This window comes from Scyliorhinus torazame, chromosome 3 (genome assembly GCF_047496885.1).
Source record: "Scyliorhinus torazame isolate Kashiwa2021f chromosome 3, sScyTor2.1, whole genome shotgun sequence".
In the NCBI taxonomy this organism is placed as follows: domain Eukaryota; kingdom Metazoa; phylum Chordata; class Chondrichthyes; order Carcharhiniformes; family Scyliorhinidae; genus Scyliorhinus; species Scyliorhinus torazame.
Genome location: NC_092709.1, coordinates 173,128,288 through 173,154,115, shown reverse-complemented (window position 1 = coordinate 173,154,115; position 25,828 = coordinate 173,128,288). Strand labels below are relative to the sequence as shown.

General features: G+C 45.1%; 1 long non-coding RNA gene across 1 annotated transcript in view; it reads right to left on the bottom strand.

Moving 5' to 3' along the window:
* Positions 1 to 4,490: 4,490 nt before the first annotated feature.
* Positions 4,491 to 25,828, bottom strand: part of LOC140409554 (uncharacterized) — a 91,613-nt gene continuing 70,275 nt past the window's right edge. The window contains exon 3 of the long non-coding RNA XR_011940393.1: positions 4,491 to 6,004. This is a non-coding gene — a long non-coding RNA (uncharacterized lncRNA). The remainder of the gene's footprint in view (positions 6,005 to 25,828) is intronic.

Genomic DNA, 25,828 nt, shown 5'->3' with positions numbered 1-25,828 from the left:
AATTATGACTCAGGAGAGGAGTTTGATAATACAAAGGCTTTAATAACCAGAAAACAAGACAGCTGCCGAGAAGTGTGCCCACTGCACACTGCCTACTGAACGTAACCTTATATACAGCTTCCTGGGGGCGGAGCCGGAGGCGGAGTCCCCCAGGGTTCCAAACCCGGTCTTAAAGGGGCCTACGCATTACAGGTACATATGTTTACAGATATTATTTGACTGTCTACTTCCGAGACTTTGGAGCTATTTAAATCACACTTTTTAAATTCAAGACTCTGATAACATCTTTGTGAGACTATAAAACCTTCTGATGAAAGATCGCTCAACTTGAAATGTTTCTCTGCACAGATACTTCAACCGAGATTTTCCAGTATTTTGTACTTTTTATTTCAGATTTCCAGAACCAGCAGTATTTTGCTTCAGATTCCTTAAATGTCTGTCGAATTGTATGTGAATCAAAGAGGACACAAATAATTCCGAATACCCATCTTTGACACGTCTCGGTTTATTTGGGCTCCATCAAATGTCAAAATGGTGGGCCACATCGGGGAAATGGATTCCAAGGTCAACTCTGATTTTCATGCTCACAGGTAGATTTCAAAATTGTGAGGAAGCTTTTTACCAAAGGGAGCAAGAAAATGTTTGAATATTAGCACGTTGTCTTTTTTGAAAGAAAGTTTTTATTTGCCTGCAATAATGCCTTGAAAGACTTGGATAAGTAAATTTAAATGTAACATTGTTACATTGAATGTTTCTTGCTGCACTGACTCGGCTGAACGGATCAGAAGGAAGGTGTGGAATGGCTCAAGGTTCAGCGTGTCCAGGGTTGTGGACACCACTGTCCAGGACAATAGCAGAGATGCACTAGCCCCCTGGCAACCCTGCACAAATCTGGTGCTCTCAAGGATGCATACAGCCAGGATAAATATCTTCTCATTGATTTCCAATGCAAAATGGTTCATGAGGTCTCTGTCATAATATTCAGGTAAACATCATGGTGCAAACACACATACATACTGATGGACAGATCAACGGACCAATCAATACACACACAACCCCACAGCCAATCACAGGCAAGAGCATACACGCTATAAAACGGGAAACACGACACTTCCCGGGCATTCCAGCAGGAGACAGCTCAGGGCACAGAGCTCACAACAAGCCATTCAGACATTCACCATGTGCTGAGTGCCACTACAAGATGGTGTTAGGAATAGGTCCACAGATTCAAGGGTTATGATCGAACCACAATAACCAGTTTACCATTTTAGATATATGTTAGTAATAAAACTGAGTTGTACCATCCGCAACCGTGTTGATTTGTCTGTGTAGCAGAGCACCCAACACAACAGTCTCAAGTTGAAGATAAATGACTTAAAAAATATCTTCTCTGTGACAGTATTAAGAAGGAGTTTGCCGAAACAAAGGAGGTTGAAGAGCAACAATGACAGAGAGAATGGCGACAAGGGAAGATTTAATTAAGGACAATGCAGCCCCCCGGTCTAAAAGGAAGCAACTGGAGGATGTGGACCACAAGCTACAGGTGGAAATTGTGAAACTGTTAAAACTATGTGAGATACAACTGTTAAGTTAATGTTGCACAGTACTCCTCATTCTGTGGCTGATGCAGCTATGTCCAACCAGGAACAGAGGATAGAGCCAATTAGAGTTGCACAAATGGCCTCCCAACTCTAATATATGAATGATGCCAATTATTTTTGTGCAGGTAAGGTGAGATGATGTACCACCAGCTACATATAAGCAAAGCATGTTGAACATACCTGTCCCCCAGCACCACCCAATCGGAGTCAGCCAGTCATATGGAGCACAAAGAGACCACTGTGACGTTGTAAACTGCAATTGAATCAAGGTATTAATTCTAATAATTAATTTTCAAACATTTGATAATCAATGATCGTTTCAGCAAAAGGTCATGGTAGATGGTGTTAAACATGCTTCTATCATCAATGACTTGTCTTTCAATGAACTACCAAATAACCTTAGGTAGTTATTATCTTCTAATTATTATCCCTATTATCTTCTAATTTTGCATGAAGTATACTGAGTATGACCCTGATTGTACTTCCAAGTAAAACTGCTAGGTGCCATTGTGAAACCAGGGTGAGTGTGAAATAAAGTGCACTGCCAAAGAACAAATTCACGACTTGTCAATCCTTGGCTATCAGCATCTGGGGTCCAATGAGGTGAAGGGAAGGTTATTTTATTGCAGGTGGCACAGAGGATAAATCTTTTGCAACGGGAGGTCTGCTTGGAGGCTTCTTATCACCTGTTTTGAAAGTCCCTGACTAATTTAAATTTAAAATTGTCTCTTACCGGGTGGTGGTGTGCAGACCCTTTAAGGGGGAGGGTCTGGTGGACCATGTTGCCGACTCAGGGCCAATCGTGCAGGACCACACAAATCCAGGCTAATAGCGAGTTTGCGCAGGACCCCAGGAGCAGGAGCCTGGGCAGTGTGGACCCCAGAGCTAAAGAGACACGACTCATCCTATTGTGTTTTGTGCCTGCATATATACCAACCTTTGCCTTTCATTAATTAATCTCTTTGTTACTACTGGGAACCTCCAGAGTGTTTCTCGAGCCACCACGTTGACGACAATGTAAAAGGTTCGATTGCAGGGTGGAAGGAAGGAGAAATTGGGAAAAAGAAGAAGAATCAACAATAGTTGGGAATCATCAAAAGATGAGTGAAAATGCCAATTATCATTAAACCAGAGCTGTTTGACCAAGGGGCTGAAGATTGGAGCCAGTACATCGAACGGCTCCATTATTTCTTCACCACAAACGGATCACAGTGGAAAACAAGAAGAAGGTGATACTTCTGGCAATTTGTGGGCCCCAAGAAGGAACCTCACGTCCCTGGAGGTACCCAACTCAAAGACCTTTGATCGGACAGTCAAGTTGGTCAAAGAACACTGTGACCCTTGATTATCCTCCAAAGTTATAAGTTTAGCTCCATGGCTAGGGTCTTTGAAGAGTCCATCTCAGCCTTCATAGCCAGGCTTTGTCAGTTCACTGAGCACTGTGAGTTTGGGACCATGCTTGGTGATATGCTGTGTAGCCGATTGGATTGCGGAAGCCATAATCTCACTATCCAGAAGCAATCAAGGCAGCTCAGGAAACAGAGTGCACTGAAAAAGGGGCCACTGAGCTCCAAAGCATGGCTGAAAGGGAAGTTAATCAAATATGGGGTGGTGTGGCCGTGAGGTGCAAAGCAGGATCAACAGGCACAGCAGAGAACAGACACGGTCCTCAGAACTGGACCAGAGTCAAAGGACCTGGGAAAGAACAGGGCGTTGAATTAAGACAGAGGTGGATTGCTGACATTTTGAGGGGAACCTTCCTCAAGAGACCTGCCATTGTTGAGAGTTTGCATGTCCACAGTGCCACTGAACATAGTGCAAGTGCAGAGGAGCTCGCAAGAGGAGCATGCAATGTACCATTTGAATACAATCCAGTTGAACAAGCTGGCCTCAATTGAAATTATCCGAAAGGTGAATGGCAAACCTTTGAAAATAGAAGTCAACACTGGGACCTCAGAGACAGTTGTGGGGTAACAGACCTTCAAGTATATCCATGACGGAGCTCAAACATTAAATTTTAGCAGCACCACAGCCAAGCTTTCTACTTACACGAGAGAAGCCTTGAAAATCCTTGGGACCACCATCACAGGACATTTTTCACAGTGAACTAGGCCAGATTAAAGGCATCAACGCCCAAATCTATGTCAATTTGGATTCCATGGCAGGTTTTTTTTAGAGCCAGACCAGTTCCTTACAGTTCCTTATGTCCTGCAACAGATGGTTGATGCTGAGCTTAAGAGATGAGAAGAACAACCATAATATTGGAAAAAGCATTTAAGATAGCTCAAGGATGGAGTGTGGCAAAAAGGCATCACTGAGCTCCAAAGCATGGCTGAAGGGGAATTCAAAAGGCGGCACAGTGGCACAGTGGTCAGCACTGCTGATTCACAGTGGCAGCGTCCCGGGTTCGATTTTGGCCGAGGGTGACTGTGTGGAGCTTGCACGTTCTCCGCATGTCTGCATGGGTTTCCCTGGGAAACATCGTTTTCCCCCCCATAGCCCAAAGATGTGTAGGTTGGTGGATTGGCCATGCTAAATTGCCCCTTAGTGTTGAAAGATGTGCAGGTTAGATGAATTGGCCATGATCAATGCGCAGGGTTATGGGGATAGGGCAGGGCAATGGGCCTAGGTAGGGTGCTCTTTTGGAGGGCCGATGCACACCCGATGGGCCGAATGGCTTATGTACTGCAGGGATTCTGTTGCCGATTTCTCTTTACTTTGCTCTTTACTCCGGCTCTGTTCCAGATAGGGCAATCAGTGAATTTACCTTCTTTCTATATTAGCTATATCCGAATTCTTAGAGTCGCCAGGTATCGAATGATACCACCACAAGTTTCAACCGGCTATCGATCAAAGAGCCAAACACCAGTTAGTTAGTTCAAGGTCAAGGGTACTTTATTTCCATACAATCGATCATGCAACATAACCACTACTAGGTAACTACTCATATTACTAAAACAACCTGTACTTAACTTCAGGCACCCGGTTTAGGTCAGGAAACAGTGGCTGCTGTTCAATTCTGGATCTCTTGGGTTCGAAGGGGTAACTGCTGATCAGCTGGGCTCATCCGTCTTGTAGTGGGCATTGAACTCGAACTTGCTTCTGGTGTTGCTGCGATTGGCGATGACCGTGACCGGGGTACCAAGGCCAAAAGAGAGCGAGCATATGGCGAACTCTTCCTTTATACTTGGGGGGCTTTCGTGCTCTTTGGGGCATTCCTTCGATTTGGGCCTTACTAATTGGGTGATCCCTGATCACTCCGTTCGATTACTTAGCCAATAAGTGGGCGGGAATCTGGATGACTGGGCGTGTCTCAAGTGGTCATTGACCCCGTTTATTGTGTTTCCCTTGGACAGGGAGTGGCGCCGAAATGTCTGGGACTGTCCCGGTTGCTGGAGTACCAGTCCTTTGTGTTGGGGGAGATGGGCCATCACCTGCTAATCGGCCTGATTAACATGCTAATGGGACGGGGTTTTGATACCGTCTGGACTTTGCTGACAAATATGTATTTCAGGCTCAGAACCTGCCTGACTCTTGGCTTGTCCATTTTACCCATCAGTCTTTGCGAGTTGCTCTGTGCTTAGTTGGAAGTGGCCATCCCAGATGGCTGCACTCCGTCCTCTTGATCCACAACGCGAAGCGTGAAGGATCACAATACTGGGTCTTCTTTGTTCTCTTGGGATGCCGGGTACCCTTAACCAAGGACAGGTTCTACTCTACTCTGTCCTCAGGGTCCAAAAACATTTACCTAATTTCCCTAAACAACATATGTCTAAGAATCTCGAGGGGGCCACTTAGCATTCAGTAAAAGGGGAACCTCTAACTGTCTCTAACTAGACTCCACTCACGCTGCTATTTACAATCCAAAAACTTATGTTACAATACAAAAAAAAAATTTGATAGCAGCATCGCATTTCTTCCCATCACTGACACTTACATACACAGAAAAATAAACTTTATTAACAAAAACAACAATCGCGGAATTTATTAAAGAAAAGGTTCATAAAGAGTGTGGGGTCTGCTGGAGTCCGAGGAAAGGGGCTCTGAATGTATATACTGGGGGGCGGGAGGCTCGCCGTCTCCATTTCCGCAATCTGATTGTCTGGATGACACTGTACAATATGGTTATTACTAGTAAGGCTTACACTGTGTATGACAGGGAATACCACTTGATGAGGTTCGCACACCATGTGGGGGTATCGATGGCTGGGTCTATGTGGGATGTAGTGTCCGGACTGGGGGTGTTGTTTTGGGTAGTCGTTTTCAGGGCTTGTGTGGTGAGGGAGGTGGAGGTAGGCAATACGTGCAACTGGACTGTTCCAGCGACGATCATGATGCCAATCATCAGGGTTGTCTTTATCTTGTTCCGGTTTTCATTCGCCGTCAGGTATCTTCCTATCTTTCTAAGGGAACAAGCATAGTGACTGTTATCATCGTGTTGTTTAACATCTCGTACATCTGTCTGTTTCTCTTTATCGTCAATGTCCCATTAGAATCGTCACTATATGTGACTCACTCATTTTTATTTTTTAATTTGTAATTTTTTTAAACAGCCATTTGCGGAGACAAGACATCCGAGAAAAAAATGTCTGTGTCACAGTGCAAGCACTCTCACAGCCTGTGGTCGATGGGCTGAGTGGGCAGACAATTTCTCCGTCCTCTGCAAACTTGTTTTTCCAACCAAGTGATTCTGACATGTAATTAGTAGGTGGGGGATAGCAACCAAAGGGTTTCCGGAAAGAGCAAAAGTTGGGGCAAAAAGCATTCTTTAAACCACAGGACTGAAAAAGAACAACAAAACAGTTTCGAAAACAATTATCTGAATGGGGTGGTGCGTATGATCCGCGGCAGGGCAAGAATGGGTGGAATCCCCGGGTAGGGCGGTGTTCAGTGCCGTTGCTCGCCGGTGATCAGTGCCGTTGGCTGACCAAATGTATAGGGGGTCCTCAGGCAAGGCGGGGACAAGTGCCGTTACTCCACTGCCTGAGTGACCTTCCAAGAGCGGTAAGAATTTGTAAATATATGGGCTCGAACAAACTTGTTTCTTTAACTGCCATGTGGCATCAGAAGAGTAGTTATGACTGCATCAAGAACGTTGGTGTGAGACCAAAAGGAGAAACTGTATCAAGAAATTAAGTGAGATCGACACGAGTATTCGCACAAATAAACAAACAGTCAACATTTTAAAAAACTAATTAAAGAAGAAAAAGTGGGCAGGCTCCATCAGGATACAGGACACCGTAAATCTCCATCGGTTCCTGACTCTCATCATCTGGACACCTCAAGATTCGTGGGATTTCTGTTTGGGTCTTTCAGGGGCGTCAGTGGTGCTGTCGCTGTTGCTAGCAGCCGAATCAAGCATCAGGGTGAAATTTGATTCTGGGGGCGTGGTCAAGGTCGTGTCTGTGGACGTGCTGCTGCTGCTGGGGAGGGGGAACTTGGGTTGTCAGTGGGCGGGTCCTCATTGTCTGCCATCGCCAATGACAGATGGTGCGAGTGGCTGCACTGCGTTCCATAAACCTTAAGCTGATTTAGATGCAACCATCCTGATTTTCCATTTGGAAACGTGATTTTGTAAACCGAGGGGCTTGCCTTGTCTGAAATTGAAAAGGGTCCTGCAAATTAAGGGGAGAGGAACGAACTAGGGTTGTAGAAGGTGATCATTACCTGCTGTCTGACTGTATACTCTGTCGGTGTACTGTTTTGTCAAAGCAGGCCTTACTCTGCTTTCGTTTAGCGCCTAGTCGAACAGCTGCAGCGAGCTGTGCTGCTTTAATATTCTCTACCATATGCTGGACTGCTTTCTCATGGGTTAGGGCGGTGACTGCAGGGCTGGCAAAATCAAGTCCGAATAAGTATTTGGTACCCTTCATGGATCGTCCGGTCATGAGGGTATGGGGGTGTATATCCTGTAGAGCTCGACACTGTGTTCCTAATAAACATCAGTGCGAATGGGAGTACTGTGTCCCAAGTTGTATTGTATTGATCTGACTCAATGCTACGGGGGAGTCCCCATCTCGTAAAAATTTGTTCTGTTAAGACCTTTGCGGTAGCCTTGGCTATGTTTGTTCTCAATGGGAACGCTTTGACCCTTTTCGTAAATGTGTCTATCACCACTAACACATACTTGTTTACATTTCTGCAGGGGGGGAGGGGACCAATCTAATCCAATTGGAGGTTTGTCCACGGGCCATTTACAGGGTGGGTGTGTCGTAGCTGGGCTTTTATCGCATACCGGTCGGGGTTGTTTTGAGCACAAATTAAACAATTTTCAACATAATGGGACACGTCGGTTTCCAAATCAGGCCACCAGAAGAGGGGACTGAGGTGGGCAAGGGTGGATTCAATCCCTTGGTGTCCATGTCCGTCATGGAACTTACAAATGATCTCATTCCTGTCCCGGGTGGGGACTACGTAATGTCACGTCCCTGCAGGAGTAGGGTCCATCACGCTGCTCGAATTTGGCTTACTGTGCCGTCCTTTAATCTGCCGTCCAATAAAAGCTGTGTCTGGGTGTGCTCGGTCAAAATGGTTACTGGGTTGAGTCCGGTTATGTACGAGAAGTACTGTACCACCCAGAAAACTGCAAATAGGTGCTTCTCGCAGGCTGAAAATCCCTGTTCCACTGGATCTAAGACTCATGAGGCGCAGGCTGCGGGTTCCAGACAATCGTGCAACTTTAAAACAATTCCCTCATGGACCGTCAAAGAATTCTTAAACTTTTCGTAGGGAGTTGGGAAGTTTCCTTTCAACATTTCGCTAAATGTCTCGTCTTCCTTTTGTGTCTGGGCTAAGTCTTGGATGTTGGTCTGTGAGACTTGAACTGCATGACCTGGGGCAATCTCAGGGGGTTGCCAAAAGTGGCCATGTCATGGGCCTGCCTTCGCTAGGGCGTCAGCTTTCACGTTACCGGGTGGGGAGGAACGATGGTGACTTCTTAATTTGACTATGCCATATTTCCTGCCTTTAGCTGTCTGAAGGATATGTTTGAGCAGTGGGGCTGATGGTAGAGGTTTTCCGTCCGCGGAAATAAATCCTCTCGATTCCCACAGGGGTAGGAATTCTGTCAGGCTGTTGCAGACGTACAAACTGTCTGAACATATGTCTGCAGGGGTCGGGAATGAATCGGGGTGCTGGACAATGTCAGCAATGGCTGCTAACTCGGCTGCCTGCGAACCTAAGTGTCCAGGCAACTTTAAAGCTATCTCTTCTAAAGGGCGCCCTGCATGTCCTTTACATAAATACCACAGCCTGTTATCCTTTTTCCCTCAAGGACTGTGGAGGAGCCATCTACATAAATTCTCAGTGCTTTGTCTGTGGGCTGGGGTCCGATACCTGTCTTTCTTGGTACCAACTTGGGAACAACGAGCTTGTGCTGTGCTTGGGGGGCTATGAACATGCACTCATATGGGGTTCCTGCATCGTGCAAATTATCGGCCAGAAACGTGTGTGCTTTTGTCCATTTCACGGTAATGTCACGTCCCTGCAGGAGTAGGGTCCATCACGCTGCTCGAATTTGGCTTACTGTGCCGTCCTTTAATCTGCCGTCCAATAAAAGCTGTGTCTGGGTGTGCTCGGTCAAAATGGTTACTGGGTTGAGTCCGGTTATGTACGAGAAGTACTGTACCACCCAGAAAACTGCAAATAGGTGCTTCTCGCAGGCTGAAAATCCCTGTTCCACTGGATCTAAGACTCATGAGGCGCAGGCTGCGGGTTCCAGACAATCGTGCCTTTCCTGCAGGAGTACGGTCGAAAGGGTTCGGTCGGTGGTCGCTACCTCTATCGCGTACGGGGAGTGTGGATCTGGGGCTTGCAAAGCGGGGGCTATGCTTAGGGCGCGTTTCAATGCATCCACGGCATCCGTGTGCTGTGGAAACCATTTCCATTGTTCCTGTTTCTTTAGTAACTTGGAGAGTGGGGCTGCTTTTGAGGCGAATCCGTCGATATGGTTCCGACAATAGCCAACCAGTCCTAAAATTGGCAGGAGGGCTGTAACGTTCTGGGGCAAGGGCAAATTTACGATGGAATCAATCCGTTTGAGTTCTATTTCATGCTTCCCATGCGTGTGACTGTACCTAAATAAGTTACCTTTTCCTGAAGGATTTGGGCTTTCTTGGGGTTAATTTTGCATCCAATCATTGTAGGGAGTTCTAATAATTCAGAAAGAAGCGAGATATGCTCTTCCTTGGTGTCAGTCTGTAGGAGCAAGTCGTCCACATACTGAACAAGGCATTCAGGGCGGGAAAATTCAGATAATCCGTTTGCCAATTGTCTGTGAAAAATGGAGGTGGAGTTGTGGAAGCCTTGTTGAAGGCACGTCCACGTGTACTGCTCTCCCTGGAAAGTGAACGCAAATTTATACTGGCATGCTTTGTCCAGTGGTATGGACCAAAAGTCATTACTGATATCTAATACGGAAAAAAGGTTCGACTGGAGTCCCTGTCTCAACATGGTCTCGGGACTCGTGGCAACGGTGGGGGCTGCTAGGGGAGTTACTTTGTTCAATTCTCAGTCGTCGATGGTCAGTTGCCATGATCCATCGGGTTTTCTTACTGGCCAAATCGGGGCATTATTCGTCGATGCGACGGGTCGAATCACTGCTTGATTCAATAAGCTTGGCTATCTCTCCCTCGGCTTGCTGGGGGAAGCCGTACTTGTGACAATAAGCGATTTTCATTTCATTTACTGTTTCTGGGTCTTGGGATCGGGACCTGTAATGTTTACTACTCCTGGGATTTAGCCGCAGTCACGCTTGTGCTGGGCAAACGCTGTTTTATGTCTTTTCAAGACTTCTCTAACCGCTTTGTCTGTGGTAATGGTTTGTGGATCAAACCAGTACTCTCCTACTGAGCTGATTCTATGGGCATAATCTCCTACTGTGAGCATGGCGGGGGCTCGCGCTGCTCTAGCCATTTTCCATATGCATCGGTTGACTGGGTCGAATGAAAGATTGTGTGCACTCATGAAATCGATGCCCAGGATGTGTTCTGCTGCCTGGGGCAAATCTACTAAAACAACCGAGTGTTTTGTCTTGATATTACCGATAAATACTAATAAGGGCCTCTTTCAGTGCAGGAGGTTGCCATTTGGTATCACATCAGCCTGTGCTATTTTCCAGCGTATGATAGAAAACCTCCTTCAAGGATGTCCCAAGGCGATGGTCTACCCTGATGCGTTTTATTTACTGGCACCACCTTGCAGAGCACCATGCAGGAGACGTTAGAAGGTTTGGGATGCAGGGGTCTACCTCAAATGTGAAAAATATACATTCCAGATCTCAGAACTACCATATTTAGTTTTTTGCATAAATCCAACAAGATTACATCCTCTTGAGGAGAAGGTCAAGGCTATCCGTGAAATCCCAGCACCCAAGAATGTAAGTGCATTCAAATCCTTTCTCGGCATGGTAAATTATTATGGAACATTCATTTCATATTTAGACACAACATTAGCACTGGTACATCAGCTACTAAAGAAACATCAATGGTAGCAATGGAGTGAGCCTCCAGAAGCTTTTCGCTTGGTGCAGCAGGCTTTGCAATCCTCAAATCTTTTAGTTCATTTTGAGCCTGGGAAATCTACTGTGCTGACATGTGTTGTGAGATACAGGCAGTATTATCACACAAGGTGGGAGATGGTTCCGAGCAGCTCATCACCTTCACCTCCAGGGCACTTTCTGAAGCAGAGTGGAACTATGCTTAAATCGAGAAAGAGCGTTTTGCAGAAGTATATATATGGTGTGAAGAAATTCCACCAATATGTGTATGCACAGCGATTTGATATTGTCACCGAACATAAGCCATTACTGGGCCTCTTGAAGGAGGATGAAAAAGTACCACCAATATCCTCTGCAAGGATACAGCATTGGGCTTTGCTGCTGGTGTCCGACAACTATGCCTCCCAGCATTGGCCAGGCATGCAGATTACCAGGGCAGACACATTGGGCCAATCCCCCTGGCAAAACTGTACCACTTCCACCAGTGTCCCAGGAGATCATATTGGCTCTGCATCTCTTAGACACCTTGCCAGTGTCAACTGGCCATGTTTGTAACTGGACCCAGAAAGATTCCATATTATCGAAAGTAAACAGGATGATACAGACTGAGTAGTACAATGAGCAATCCAACACTTGAGATAAATATAAACCGCCAGGATGAACTGACCTGATCTTGTGGGGCTCACAAATCGCTGTTCCACCACCAGCCAGGGGAACTCTCTTACTGGAACTGATAGAGTTCACCCAGAGCAAACAAAGATGAAGATGTTGGCACGCAGCTATATATGGTGACCAGGAATTGATAAAGCCGTCGAACAAATGGTCCAACAATGTCACCCCTGTCAGACTCAAGAATCCGTGCCACCATCGGCTACATTGCACCCTTGGGAATGGCCAGGTCACCTGTGGACCCAGATCCAGGTTGACTACGTGGGCCCTTTCTTGGGCAGAATGTTTGTAGTTTTGGTGGATGGTGGATGCTCAGTCCAAGTGGCTGTTTATACAGAGGATGGGGACCACAACCTCAGTGGCCATGGTGGACACCTTGCACCAAGTATTCACAATACATGGACTGCCAGAATCCATTATATCTGACAGCGGCACCCCTTTTACAGGGGACAACTTCCAGTCTTTCATTCGAGCTAATGGCATACGGCACACTACGATAGTCCCTTACAATCCTGCGTCCAATGTATTGGCTGAAAGGGCCATTCAGACCTTTAAAAACGCCATGTGGGAACAGTCTGACAGCACACTGCGCCAAGGGCTTGTTAATTTTTTATTGTCGTACAATTCGACCGTCCACACCAACACAGGAATCACACCTACCCAGATGCTGATGGGACGTTGTCTCAAAACGCATTTGGATTTACTGTTTCCTAACTTGGCGAGGAGGTTAGAGGCATGTCAGGGCTCCCAGAGAAATCAATGGTTTATGCAGAGGAGCACGCATCATTCCCTGTTCGTAACTTGGGGACGCTATGGTTATCTGGACAGATTGTGCCCCAGCCTGGGTCTGTGTCATACTTTGTGAATATAAATGGGAGGACTGTCAAAAGGCACATTGACCGTTTAAGGAACATGGGGTGACTATCCCCAATTCAGAGCAAACAAGTCCCAATGTGTTGTCGACACTCCTGTGAATGTTCCTGAGCAGAGGAGCTGAAAACTCCTGAATCAACCCCGCCAGCTGTACCTTTGGAGGCCAGTGGGGTCAGTTATCCCCCTGTTGAGGTAGTGCCTGATGAGTTGTCACCGGCCACTGACAGCTTGACTACCTTGCAGGATGTTGTGGTGGCTCAAGAACTACATTGGAGGATTCCAGTAATAAATAAAGAGGTTTATTGATGAACGGCAAAAGCAGTTCGATAAAAGGCACAATTTGTACTTCAGCTCTCTCGTCCACACTGCCCGGGGTCCTGCTACTAGGGCCCTTTACAAAGTCCCCATTGGCCACAGACGTCGAGCCTGCACAGCCCCATGATTCGAAGAACCATGCTCCCTCGGGCTCCAGGAGATATCTTTGTCTCCCAATTGCTCTGCTCCAATCTTCTCTGAAATCCTGCCTTGCAAGAGAGTGTGTTTGATGTTGCTATTTCACTAAGGAGATCTTCGCTGAAACCTGTCACTTGCTGCAATCACAGCTGTAACCTCAGAGCAGGACTGTAGTGCCTCCATCTCTGAGGGTGATTGTGGCGATCAACTTTTATTCATCAGGCTTCTTCAAGGGTGCAGCAGGTGATATCTGAACAATCTCCCTGTTTTCCGTAGGGAAGATCACTGAGGCTCTGTATTCCAATAGAGCTAATATTATTTCATTCTCTCTCTTGCCAGAGAGAAACAGGTGGTGTGAGCATGTGGCTTTGCCAGGATATCAGGATTTCCCATAGTGTGGAGTGCGACTGACCGCATGTATGTCACTCTGTGGGTATTGCATGTCAACTCTCAGATTTACCAAACTGAAAGGGATCACGCCTCCCTCAGTGCACAGCTGGTGTGCGACCAGATGGAATGTATCATTCCAGTCAATGCCTAATATCCTGGCAGCAGTCATGATGCCTTCATTCTGCAGCATTCCTCAGTACAATTTGCATTTGAGCCACCAAGGCTACTGAGCTATAAGGATTAATGGTTGACAACATTATTTGTGAATTCCCTGCGCAACCCATAAACATGTGGGCAACATGAATACAATGAAAGTTATGCTGCACCAAAACGTGTTGTCGAGCAGGTCATTGGTGTGCTGAAACAAAACATTCATTGCCTCAACCACGCTGGGGGAACTCTGCAGTATTTCGCAGCGTGGTGTCGTGAATTTTGTTGATCTGCTACATGTGTGTGTGCAATATCAAAACATGAGAAACGCAGTTGAAGACATTTAAGGAGATTTTTCATAATGCTTAGCAAACATGCATTCCAGTGAGAAAAAAAGACTGCAGGAGAACAATGCATCCTTTGTTAACTTGGGCGGTTCAGGATAGTGGGTGAAATTCTCCGCCTTGGGCCGTCGATAGCGGAGTTCCCGATAAGGTGGAGAATCGAGTATATCAAGGAAATTGGGGCACCAATCCATTTCCGAGGCTCTGACCACCTGCTGTTGTCGGGATCGAGGTTCGCTCCCCGTGCCAGTGGGGGGATGCAAATGAATCATTAAGACTCATTTGCATCCATTTAGCAGAGCGAGCACCATATTCTCATGATTCTTCGGTTCTCTGGACTGGGAATTACATGGGAAAGAATCACTGCAGGTTTTGACACATGTGGTCATGACCCGGTAAGGCAAGGAGGAAAACCCTTTCAGGGAGTTTCCCCTAAAGTCCATCTGATGGCCACTTATTCCCCTCACAATGCAAGACCTCCCCAATCCATCCCCACCGGACCCCCTCCACTGCACTCCACAAGAAACTCCATAATTAAAGAAACCCCCACAGAGAATCCCTAAATAAGGAGACCCCTACTAACACCCCCCTAAATAAAGATGCCCCACAGAGACTCCCTAAGTAAACAGACCTCTCAAAAAGGTCCCTAAATAAGGAGACCCTCCCACAGACCCCCAGAAGAGAGGCCCCTGACAGGAAGCCCCCCAGAAAAGAGATCCCTGTTAGGAAGTGCCCCCCCCCCTCGCCCCCACTAGAAGAGAGACCCTCGTCTGGAATGAGGAGAGCAGTATAGACAGAGGAAGTGAAAAGGATTACTGCTTTAGTATTGTACAAAGTCTTACAACACCAGGTTAAAGTCCAACAGGTTTGTTTCGCTGTCACTAGCTTTCAGAGCGCTGCTCCTTCCTCAGGTGAATGAAGAGGTATGTTCCAGAAACACATATATAGACAAATTCAGCAGGTGAATACTTTAGTATTCACCTGCTGGCTCAGACACAGGAAGTAGTACCTGTCAATTTCTGGAAAGAGAAAACCAATCAGCTGTGTTTAAACTCCCTCAGATCTTTGATTTGCAAGCCATTCATTCAATTCTCTTTGATATTGATTTTAATAGGCTGTGATTGACAGCTTCCACACACACAGCTGTCAGCATTGCTCCATTCATCTCCCTTCACAGTTGTGTAACTGTAAAGTGCTCTAACCGCAATGTTATAAACATCAAACTGTGGTTGACAGCTGCTGGACCATTTTAAACAGAGTTCATAGAATCATAGACTTTACAGTGCAGAAGGAGGCCATTCGACCCATTGAGTTGCACCGGCTCTTGGAAAGCGCACCCTACCTAAGCCCACACCTCCACCCTATCCCCATAACCCAGTAACCCCACCTAATCTTTTTGGACACTAAGGGCAATTTATCATGGCCAATCCACCTAACCTGTACATCTTTGGACTATGGGAGGAAACCGGAGCACCCGGAGGAAACCCACGCACACACAGGGAGAATGTGCAGACTCCGCACAGACAGTGACCCAAGCAGGGAATTGAACCTGGGAACCTGGAGCTGTGAAGCAACTGTGCTAACCACCGTGATACCGTGCTATCAATTAAGTACTCTTGCCTTTTTTACCTACTGTACATATGGTAATCAATGAGGTTGCCCTTCTTTCTTTGGATATCTATATTATATTGCTCAGAGCACTAGGTATCAATTGATACCACCACAAGGTTCAACCGGGTATCGATCAAAGAGCCAAACACCAGTTAGTTAGTTCACGACCAAGGGTACTTTATTTACACACACATGCAACATAGACACTACTAGTTGAACTAACCTATCAACTATGACAACCTGTATTTTACTTCAGGCACCCGGCTTAGGTCAGAGGAACAGTGGCCGTTGTTCGGATCTGTATCTATCGGGTCTGTAGGAGTAACTTCTGCTCAGCTGGGCTCATCCGTCTGGTAGCGGGCGTTGAACTTGAACTTGCTTTTGGTGGTGCTGCACTTGGAAGTAGACGTTGCCGGAGCGCCAGGTCCAAGAGAGGCCGAGCACATGGTGGTCTCTCTTTTTATCCTTGGGGGTTATCACGCTCTTTTGGGCGGTCCTTCAGTTTGGACCCCACTAATTGGGTAATTCTTGATCACTGTGTTCGATTCGAACCAATAAAGTGGCAGGTGCCTTGATGGCTGAGCGTGACCTAAGCGGTCATTAACCCTGTTGTTTACGCTTCCCGAGTACAGGGAGTGGCACCAAAATGTCTGGGATTGTATCGGTCGCTCAAGTATCAGTCCTTTGTCTGGCGGAGATGGGCCATTTAAATGCTAATCGGCTGGGGGTTTCGATACCATCTGGATTCCTCACTCGCAAATATACATTCAGGCTCTAAGCCTGCCTGAATGTCGCATTTTCCATTTTTCCCATTATGCTTTGCGACCTTCCCTGTTCCTTATTATAAGTGGCCAACCCAGATGGCTACAGTACTATCAATTTACAGTTGTCTACTGTCATGATATCCAAGTACACATCACAGCACAGTACCCAACACTTCAGCTACTTCAAAATCACTCAAAGGAAAAAAGTAACTAAAACGAGTATTGGTCCTGGAGACAGCAAGTCAGGGGAATTAATAATGGCAAATAAAGAAATGCTGGATGAATTGAACAAATATTTTGTGTCTGTCTTTACTGTTGATGCAAATAACATTCGAGAAATAATTATAAACCAAGAGGTGAAAGGAAGGAATTTAAAACAATTACAATCACCATCTGGGAAAGGGTAATGAGAAAATTATTAGAACTAAAGACTGATAAGTTTTCAGGACTTGTCCAGGGAGCTTAAATTAAGTTTCTGCTAAAATAGGAGATGCATTGGTTTTCATTTTCCAAAATCCTTATTTACTGTAAAAGTCCCCCCAGATATGAAAAATGTTAAATATAACTCATCTATTATAGAAAGGAAGGGGACAGAGAATAGGAAACTACAGGCCAGTTAGCTTAACACCTGTTACAGGAAAAATGCTGGAACCTATTTTACGGAGGTCCAATCAGGGCACAAAAAAAATCTTAATGCAATCTGGCAGAGTCAACATGGTTTTGTTAAAGTAAAATCTTTGACTAATTTATTGGAATTCTTGGAACAATCAACATGGATAAAGGGGAACCTATAGATGTGGAATATTTGAATTTCCAGAAGGCATTTGGTAAAGTGCCAACATCAGAGATTACTACATAAAATAAGAGTTCATGGTGGAGGAGGTAACATAATAGAATGAATAGGGGATTGCTGGCTAACAGGAAGAAGAGAGCAGGGTTAAATGAGGCACCTTTGGGTTGACAAGGTGCAACCAGTGGGATGATATAGGAATGGGTGCTGGGGCGGGACGTCAACTATTTACAATCTATATCTGTGACTTAGATGAAGTGACCGAATGTATGGTTGCTAAATGTATGGAATGATCGTCTGGATCGTATGCAGAACAATACTTTACATTGTACGTCGGTACACGTGTCAATAAACCCAAATCCAAATCCTAAATGTGCTGACGGCATACAGATAGGTAGGTAGGAGAATAATTTGGGAAGAGGACTTGGGATTCTGCATAGTGGTAGAGATAGATTAAGTGAGTAGGCAAAAATTTGGAAGAGTGGAAAAGCGGCATATTATTTAAATGGAGAGAGAATTGCAGAACTCTGCATTGCAGAGGAATCTGGGTGTCCTGGGTCATGAATCACAAAAGGTTAATATGCAAGTTCAAGAGATGAGGAAGACAAAAATTAAGGGGACTGGAATATAAAAGTAGGAATATTTTGCTTTTGTTCTAGGGGCGGGATTCTCCCCTACCCGGCGGGGCTGGGGGTCCTGGTGCCGAGGAGTGGCATGAACCACTCCGGCGTCAGGCCACCCCAAAGGTGCGGAATCCTCCGCACCTTCAGGGGCTAGGCCCGCCCCGGAGTGGTTTGCGCCGGCCGGCCGGCGGGGAAGGGGCTTGGCGCCACGCCAACCGGCGCCAAAGAGCCTCCACCGTCCGGCGCAAATTGGCGCATGCACGGGAGCGCCAGTGTGTGCTGGCGTCATTCCCGTGCATGCGCAGAGGGCTTTGCTTCCGCACCGGCAATGGCGGACCACTACAGCCGCCGGTGCGGAAGAATAGAGTTCCCCCATGGCACAAGGCCGGCCGCGGATCGGTGGGCCCCGTTCGCGGGCCAGGCCACTGTGGGGGAACCTCCCAGGGCCAGATCCCCCCCCGCGTCCCCCCCCCAAGAACCCCGGAGGCTGCTCGTACCACCAGGTCCCGCTGGTAAGGACCTACTCCAATTTACACCGGCGGGACTGGCAAAAAAATGGGCGGCCACTCAGCCCATCATGGACCGGAGAATCGCCGGGGGGGTGGGGCTGCTGCCAGCGGCCGCCGATCGGTGCGGCGCAATTCCCATCCCCGCCAAATTCTCGGCGCCGGCGAAGTTGGCAGCCGGTGGGGGCGGGATTCACACCGCCCCCCGGCCATTCTCTGACCCGAAGGGGGGTCACAGAATCCCGCCCCACATCTTTGTCAGCATCACTAATTGACCCAGCATTTATTTCCCCTAATTCCCCCTTCAACTGAGTAGTTTGCTAGGCAGTTAAAATTCAACCACATTGCTGTGGACCTGGAGATGAATGTAGGCTGAGACCCGGTGTGGATGGCAGATCTCCTCCGCTAAAGGACAATTAACAATGGATTAATGGTCAGCATTAAACTTTTAATTCCAGATTTTATTGAATTTACATTTCACCGTCTGCCATGATGGGGTTTGATCCCATGTCCCCAGAGCATTCTCTATCATTGTGTTGTAATTCCCCGACTGACCACTAGGACTCTCACTAGTATATAAGTGAATGTTAAGCGGAACCCCTCAGACTGGCTAGAGGAAGTCAAAGAGAGAGGCTGCTTATGCATGAGTTTACTGTTTGTTCATTTGTTCTCTTGTATGTAATTTACTCACACTTAATGTTAATAATTTGTTTATAGCTTTAACTAGAAATGTTCTTGTAATAAATAAGGCCATCCGACAAGAACATTACATGGTGCCAGAGCTGTAGGTATGAAACACTGAGAAAAAACTATCAGCTTGCCAGAGATTTGAAGATTTTTCAGCTTGCAAGAATGTCATAACATGGAGTTGTTGAAGCCACCAAAGAGTCTCAGCTTTCATGGTAATGTGGACAGCAACTAGCAAGTGTTTAAACAACAATTTAATCTTGTTTCTTTTTGCAGTAAATTTAAAATATCATCAGATTCATGTAAGGCAGCAATGCTCCTAACAGCGACAGGGCCAGAAGCAATTGCTGTGTTTAATCCACCTAAATTTTCAAACAATGAAGATAGTAAACATTTTGTCAAAGTAATTTGAAGATTTGGTGCCCATTGCAGAACCAGAAATAATGAAATTTGTGAACGCTATGTGTTTCAATCATGTTTACAGAAGGCAGGAGAGTCCACACATCAGTTCATCCCTGATGCAAAGTTAAAATCTAAGACCGGTAATTTTTCTGCGGTGAAACCTTCCATGATTCAGGACAAGATTGTGTTTGGTGTGAATGAAAATAAGCTGAGGGAACAGATGCTGAGGGAATTGGAGCTGTGTAGCAGCACAGCATTCTGAAACGTTTCTCAGTAATGGTGGTGTCTTCTTGGAGGAGAAAACTACAGTTGCCGCCCTTTTTCCAATAAGGCAGGAAACTTTTTTTTTTTAAGCGGGAAAGTTCTTGCAGCTCCGTGCACACCAACAAACAGGTTGAAGATCAGGATGAAGTATTTCTGTGTAAAAGATATGGTCAAAGGCATACATTAAGGCAGTGTCCAGCGTTTGGCACGTTTTGTTTCAGATGCAAAGGAAAAAAATCACTTTGCTCAGAATTGTTACTCTAAGCTCAACCCCAGACCAGTCAGCACAGTGGAAGGCACAGTCTCCACTAATGAAACAGCATTGTTTGTTGGAGTAATAGCGCAGAAGAATAATTTTTTGGCGACATCAAAAAATTCTCCCGCACTTAAAAAAATGCAAACTGATACTCCATTTAAAATAAAGGAGGTTGATGAGGACAAATGGCTGCTACGACTTGAAGTAATGAAGATATAGCAATGAAGATTGTCAGAGAGTACATATAGTGATGAGAATTGTCAGAGACTACAATAGTGATGAAGATTGTCAGAGAATACAATAGTGATGAAGATTGTCAAGGAATCCAACAGGATTATAGATAGGCTGCAAAATTGGGCAGAGAAATGGCAGAAGGAATTTAACCAGGACAAATGCGAGGTGATGCATTTTGGTAGATCCAATTCAGGTGGGAACTATAGAATAAATGGCAGAACCATCAGGAGCATCGAGACACAGAGAGATCTGGGTGTGCAGGTCCACAGATCCTTAAAAGTGGCAGCACAGGTGGAAATGATCGTACAGAAAGCATATGGCATGCTTGCCTTCATAGGACGAGGTATCGAGTATGAAAGCTCAAAAATTATGTGACAGTTATATAGAACGTTGGTTGGCCACATTTGGAATACCGTATCCAATTCTGGTCACTGCACTACCAGAAGGATGTGGAGGCGTTGGAGAGAGTACAGAAAAGGCTTATCCAGATAATGCCTGGTATGGAGGGTATTAGCTATGAGGAGAGGTTGAATCAACTGGGATTGTTCTCCCTAGAGAGACAGACGTTGAGGGGCGAGCTTACAGAAGTTTATAAAATTATTAGGGATATCGATAGGGTGACCAGTTGGAGGCTTTTTCCCAGGGCGGAAATGACAATTACAAGGGGGTACATTTTCAAGGTGAGGGGAGAACGGTTCATTGGAGATGTGCGGGGGAAGTTTTTTACACAGAGGGTGGTGGTGGCGTGCAATTTTCTGCCAAGTGAGGTGTTTGAGGCAGATACATTAGTGACCTTTAAGACTTATCTGGATAGGCACATGAACAGATGGGGTATCGAAGGATACAGGTGGTTGGTCTAGATAGGACACGTGATCGGCTCAGGCTTGGAGGGCCGAAGGGCCTGTTCCTGTGCTGTATTGTTCTTTATTTTTTGTTCTTTGTTCTTTGAATGGTACAGTGGTCTGATTGAAGTTAGACACTGGTGCCAAAGCCAATTTAATCAGCATTTCTGATTTTAAAAATCTAAAAATTCAGCCGATTAGAAGAAATCACAAAATATCTCTGAAAGATTATCATGGTTCAGGCATCAAATGTTATGGTGCTTGTGACCTGAGCCTGAGTGTGGTGGTGAAGAACACAGTTTATTCCATCCCATTTCATATTGTATCCAAGGGCTTGGATTCATTATTAACTGATCAGTCCTGTGAAGAATTGGTCTGGTGCAGTTGGTATATAGCATCCACAAAGGATTGGATCAACACTCCAATGATTCTGAGAACTTTATCAGCAAATTTAGTGATGTGTTCACAGGATTTAGTACACTACCATTCACCTGCAAGATACAACTCCAAGAAGCGTACCTGCACCTCTTTGGGATCACCTCAAAACGAGCTGGACAGAATGACAAAATTAAAAGTACTCAGAAAAATAGAAGAACCAACAGACTGGATAAACCCCATGGTTTGTGGAAGGAAAAAGAATGGCGATATTCGCATATGCATGGGTCCTAAAGATCTTCACAAGAATATCAAAAGAAAACATTCTCAAATGTCAAAGCATGAGGAAATCACATCTGAGATGGTGAGTGCACAATTCTTTATGAAACTTTACGCATCTCAAGGTTTCTGGCAACTAAAGCTAGAGGAACAAAGTACAAAATACTGCATTTTCAGTACACCATTTGGATAAGACTGCTTTCTGAGACTGCCATTTGACATAATTGCAGCATCAGAAAATGTTCATCATACCATGGAGCACATAATCAAAGGCATTGAAGGTGTACATGTCTATGTGGATGATATCATGATTTGGGGCTCGAGGTTGCTTAAAGTTCTAACGAGCGTCAGGAGAAATGGGTTGAAGCTCAACAAGCAAAAGTGCCAATTTGGAGTAATTCTGAATTCACATTCCTAGGTGACAAGCTCTCATTACATGGCATTGAACCTGACATCACAAAATCCAAGCAATTCTCAATATGCCAAAACCACACAAGAAAGCCATCTTAAGAGTGATGGATATGATCAATTTTATAGGGAAATTCATTCCAAACCTGTCAGCAAAAACAACACATCTACGTGATCGCCTGCACAAGACAACGGATTTCACTTGGACTGAGCAACACGAGGAAGAGTGGCAGAAACTCAAGATTTCACTAACCACATCGCCAGTTCTCATATTTTTTGACCAATCGAAGCAGATTAAAACAGATTGGTAAAGAGAAATGTAGGCCCCCTACAGACAGAAACAGGGGAATACATAATAAGGGACAAAGAAATGGCTGAGCAATTGAATACATACTTTGGTTCTGTCTTCGCAAAAGAGGACACAAATCAGATACCAGAAATGTTGGAGAATGGAAGGTTTAGTGAGAGGGAAGAACTGAGGGAGATCAAGATTAGTAGAGAAGTGGTGCTTTGAAAATTGATCAGGTTGAAGGTGGATAAACCCCCAGGGCCTGAGAATCTGCATCTCAGAGTGCTTAAGGAGGTGGCTCTGGAAATAGTGGATGCATTGTAGTCATCTTCCACGATTCTATGGACTCTGGGACAGTCTCTGTAGATTGGAGGGTAGCTGATGTCCCTCCAATATTAAAAAAGGGAGATAGAGAGAAAGCAGGGAATTATAGACCAGTAGGCCTAACATCGGTAGTGGGGAAAATTCTTGAATCTATTATCAAGGACTTTACAGCGGAACATTTAGAAAGCAGTGGCAGGATCAGTCAGAGTCAGCATGGATTTATGAATGGGAAATCATGTTTGACAAATCTGTTGGAATTCTTTGAAGATGTAACCAGTACAGTTGACGTTACAGTCGATGTGGTATATTCGGACATACAGAAGGCGTTTGACAAAGTCTTGCATAAGAGATTATTGTGCAAAATTAAAGCGCATGGGATTGGGGGAAGTGTATTGAGGTGGATAGAAAACTGGTTGGCAGAGAGAAAACAAAGAGTAGGGATTAATGGGCCCTTTTCAAATTGGCAGACTAGTGAGAAGGTCACAGGGATCGGTGCTGGGACTCTAGCTATTCACAATATATATTAATGATTTGGATGAGGGAACAAAATGTAACATCTCAAAGTTTGCAGATGATACCAAGTTGGGTGGGAGGGTGAACTGTGACGAGGATGCAGGGATCCGACAGCATGATCTGGACAGGTTGGGCGAGTGGGCAAATCAATGGCAGATGCAGTATAATTTGGATAAGTATGAGGTTATTCATTTTGGAAGCAAAAGCAGGAAGACAGATTTCTACCTGAATGGTTGTAAATTGCAGAGGGGGGTGTGCAGCAGTACCTGGGTTTCCTTGTGCACCAGTCGCTGAAGGCAAGCATGCAGGTGCAGCAGGTGGTAATGAAGGCTAATGGTATGTTGGCCTTCATTGCGAGAGGTTTCGAGTTCAGAAGCAGGGATGTGTTGCTGCAATTATCCAGGGCCTTGGTGAGTCCACACCAAGAATATTGTGTGCAATTTTGGTCTCCTTTTCTGAGGAAGGATGTTCTTGCACTCGAGGGAGTGCAGCGAAGGTTTACCAGACTGATTCCAGGGATGGCAAGACTGTCATATGAGGAGAGATTGACTAGGTTAGGACTGTTCTCGCTAGAGTGCAGAAGAATGACGGGGGATCTCATAGAGACTTATAAAATTCTAACAGGACCAGAAAGGGTAGATGCAGGGAAGATGTTCCCAATAATGGGTGTGTCTAGAACCAGGGGTCACAGTCTGAAGATTCAGGGTGAACCATTTCGGATGAGGATGAGGAGACATTTATTAGCCCAAAGAGTGGTGAGCCTGTGGAATTTATTACCACAGGAAATAGTTGATGCTAAAACATTGAATATATTCAAGATGTGGCTAGATATAGCACTTGGGGAGAATTGGATCAAAGGCTATGGGGAGAAAGCAGGATTAGGCTATTGAGTTGGATAATCAGCCATGATTGTGATAAATGGTGGAGCAGGCTCGAAGGGCCAAAAGGCCTCCTCCTACTCATATCTTCTATGTATCTATGTATGATCCATGATGACAACAGGGCAGAGATACACTCAAATAGACAAAGAATTCCTGGATTTAGTTGTAGGTTTGGAGAATTTCCACGAATACATCTATGGGCTTCCAACTTTCACAGTTGAGATAGATCATCATCCTTTGATTAACATCATCAAAAATATCTCAACCAGATGACTCCACGCATTCAGAGGTTGATGATGAAGTTAGAACGCTATGACTTCAATCTCATATACACAGCAGGCAAATATTTGTTCTTAGCAGATGCATTATCGAGAGTGCCGATGCAAACCATTGGTGTTGAGATTACTGAGGATGTAGATCTGCATGTTAATCTTATTTCCACACTTCTACCAGTATCAGATGTGAAATTACATGAGATCCATGAAGAGATCAGGAAGGGTCAAACTCTTCAAGAGGTTATGACGAACATCAACTCACACTAACCCAGAGATCAATGTATGAAGTTCTACTGTATGAAGATCTGAACTCAGTATCATTAATGGTGTGATACTTCGTTTGAACGCTATAGTCATACCTCAATCTCTTCAAAAGAATGTACTGAAGAGGATACACGAAGGACACCTTGGGATTGAAAAATGTAAACGGAGAGCTCGTGGCTCTGTTTACTGGCCAGATATAAATCAAGATATTGAAAGGATGGTCAGTTGTTGTGACACATGCCAGACACATGCCAACAAGAGAACCTCTGCAAATATCTTATTTACCTATGGCACCATGGCAGAAAGTAGCTATTAATTTCTTTCACCTACGAGGGAAAGATCATTTAATGATTGTAGACTATTTTTGAACCTATCCCGAAATGGCTCTGCTGTCAAGCATAACAGCAAGCAGTGTAACACTGAAAACCAAGTCAATTTTTGTGAGACACTGAATTCCGCAAATCGTCGTGAGTGACAACGTTCCTTGTTTTAGCTGTGAAGAGTGGCAACACGTTGCAGTCACGTATAACTTCAATCACGTCATGTTGAGTCCATTGTACTCTCAAGCCAATGGAAAAGCTGAAAAAGGTGTCCATATTGTTAAACAATTGGTGAAGAAAGCAATGGACAGTCAATCTGATCCATATCTTGCACTATTGAGTTACAGAGCGTCACCATTGTCACATGGTAGATGACCAGCAGAGTTACTCATGAATAGAAGGTTGCATACCACACACCCATATTTGGAAAAGAAGGAGGAGAATGCAGTGGTACTGCAGGAAATGCAAAACATTAAAGATAAACAAAAGCAGTTATATGATAGAGTATCAAGCACTTTACTACTTCTGAGCAGTGATGACATTGTGAGAGAAGATTCAGGTAATTGGTTGAAAAAGCCATTGTACTTGAAGAAGTAGCACCTCAATCCTACAATGTACAGACATGGGACGGGTTGGTATTAAGAAGCAATTGTCACGCACACGAGAGAAGGTTTTCACACAACGTGATGGATGAGGAATCTACATCAGAATCAACGCAAGCTGTAGTGTCAGATAGCTCAGCAATTCCTGAGCATGAGAAAGTCATGGAGAACACTGAATCTCCAAGTTCTGAGCAGCAAGGTCAAACTTTGAGAAGATTAAACAGTCGGAAGAAAACCTGATCGACTCAACTTGTAGATTTGGACTATTTGTACACACTATGCTTGTTGTTCTTGTGTAATATATAGATATGATAATGTATTAATTTATTCTTTCAAAGGAAAG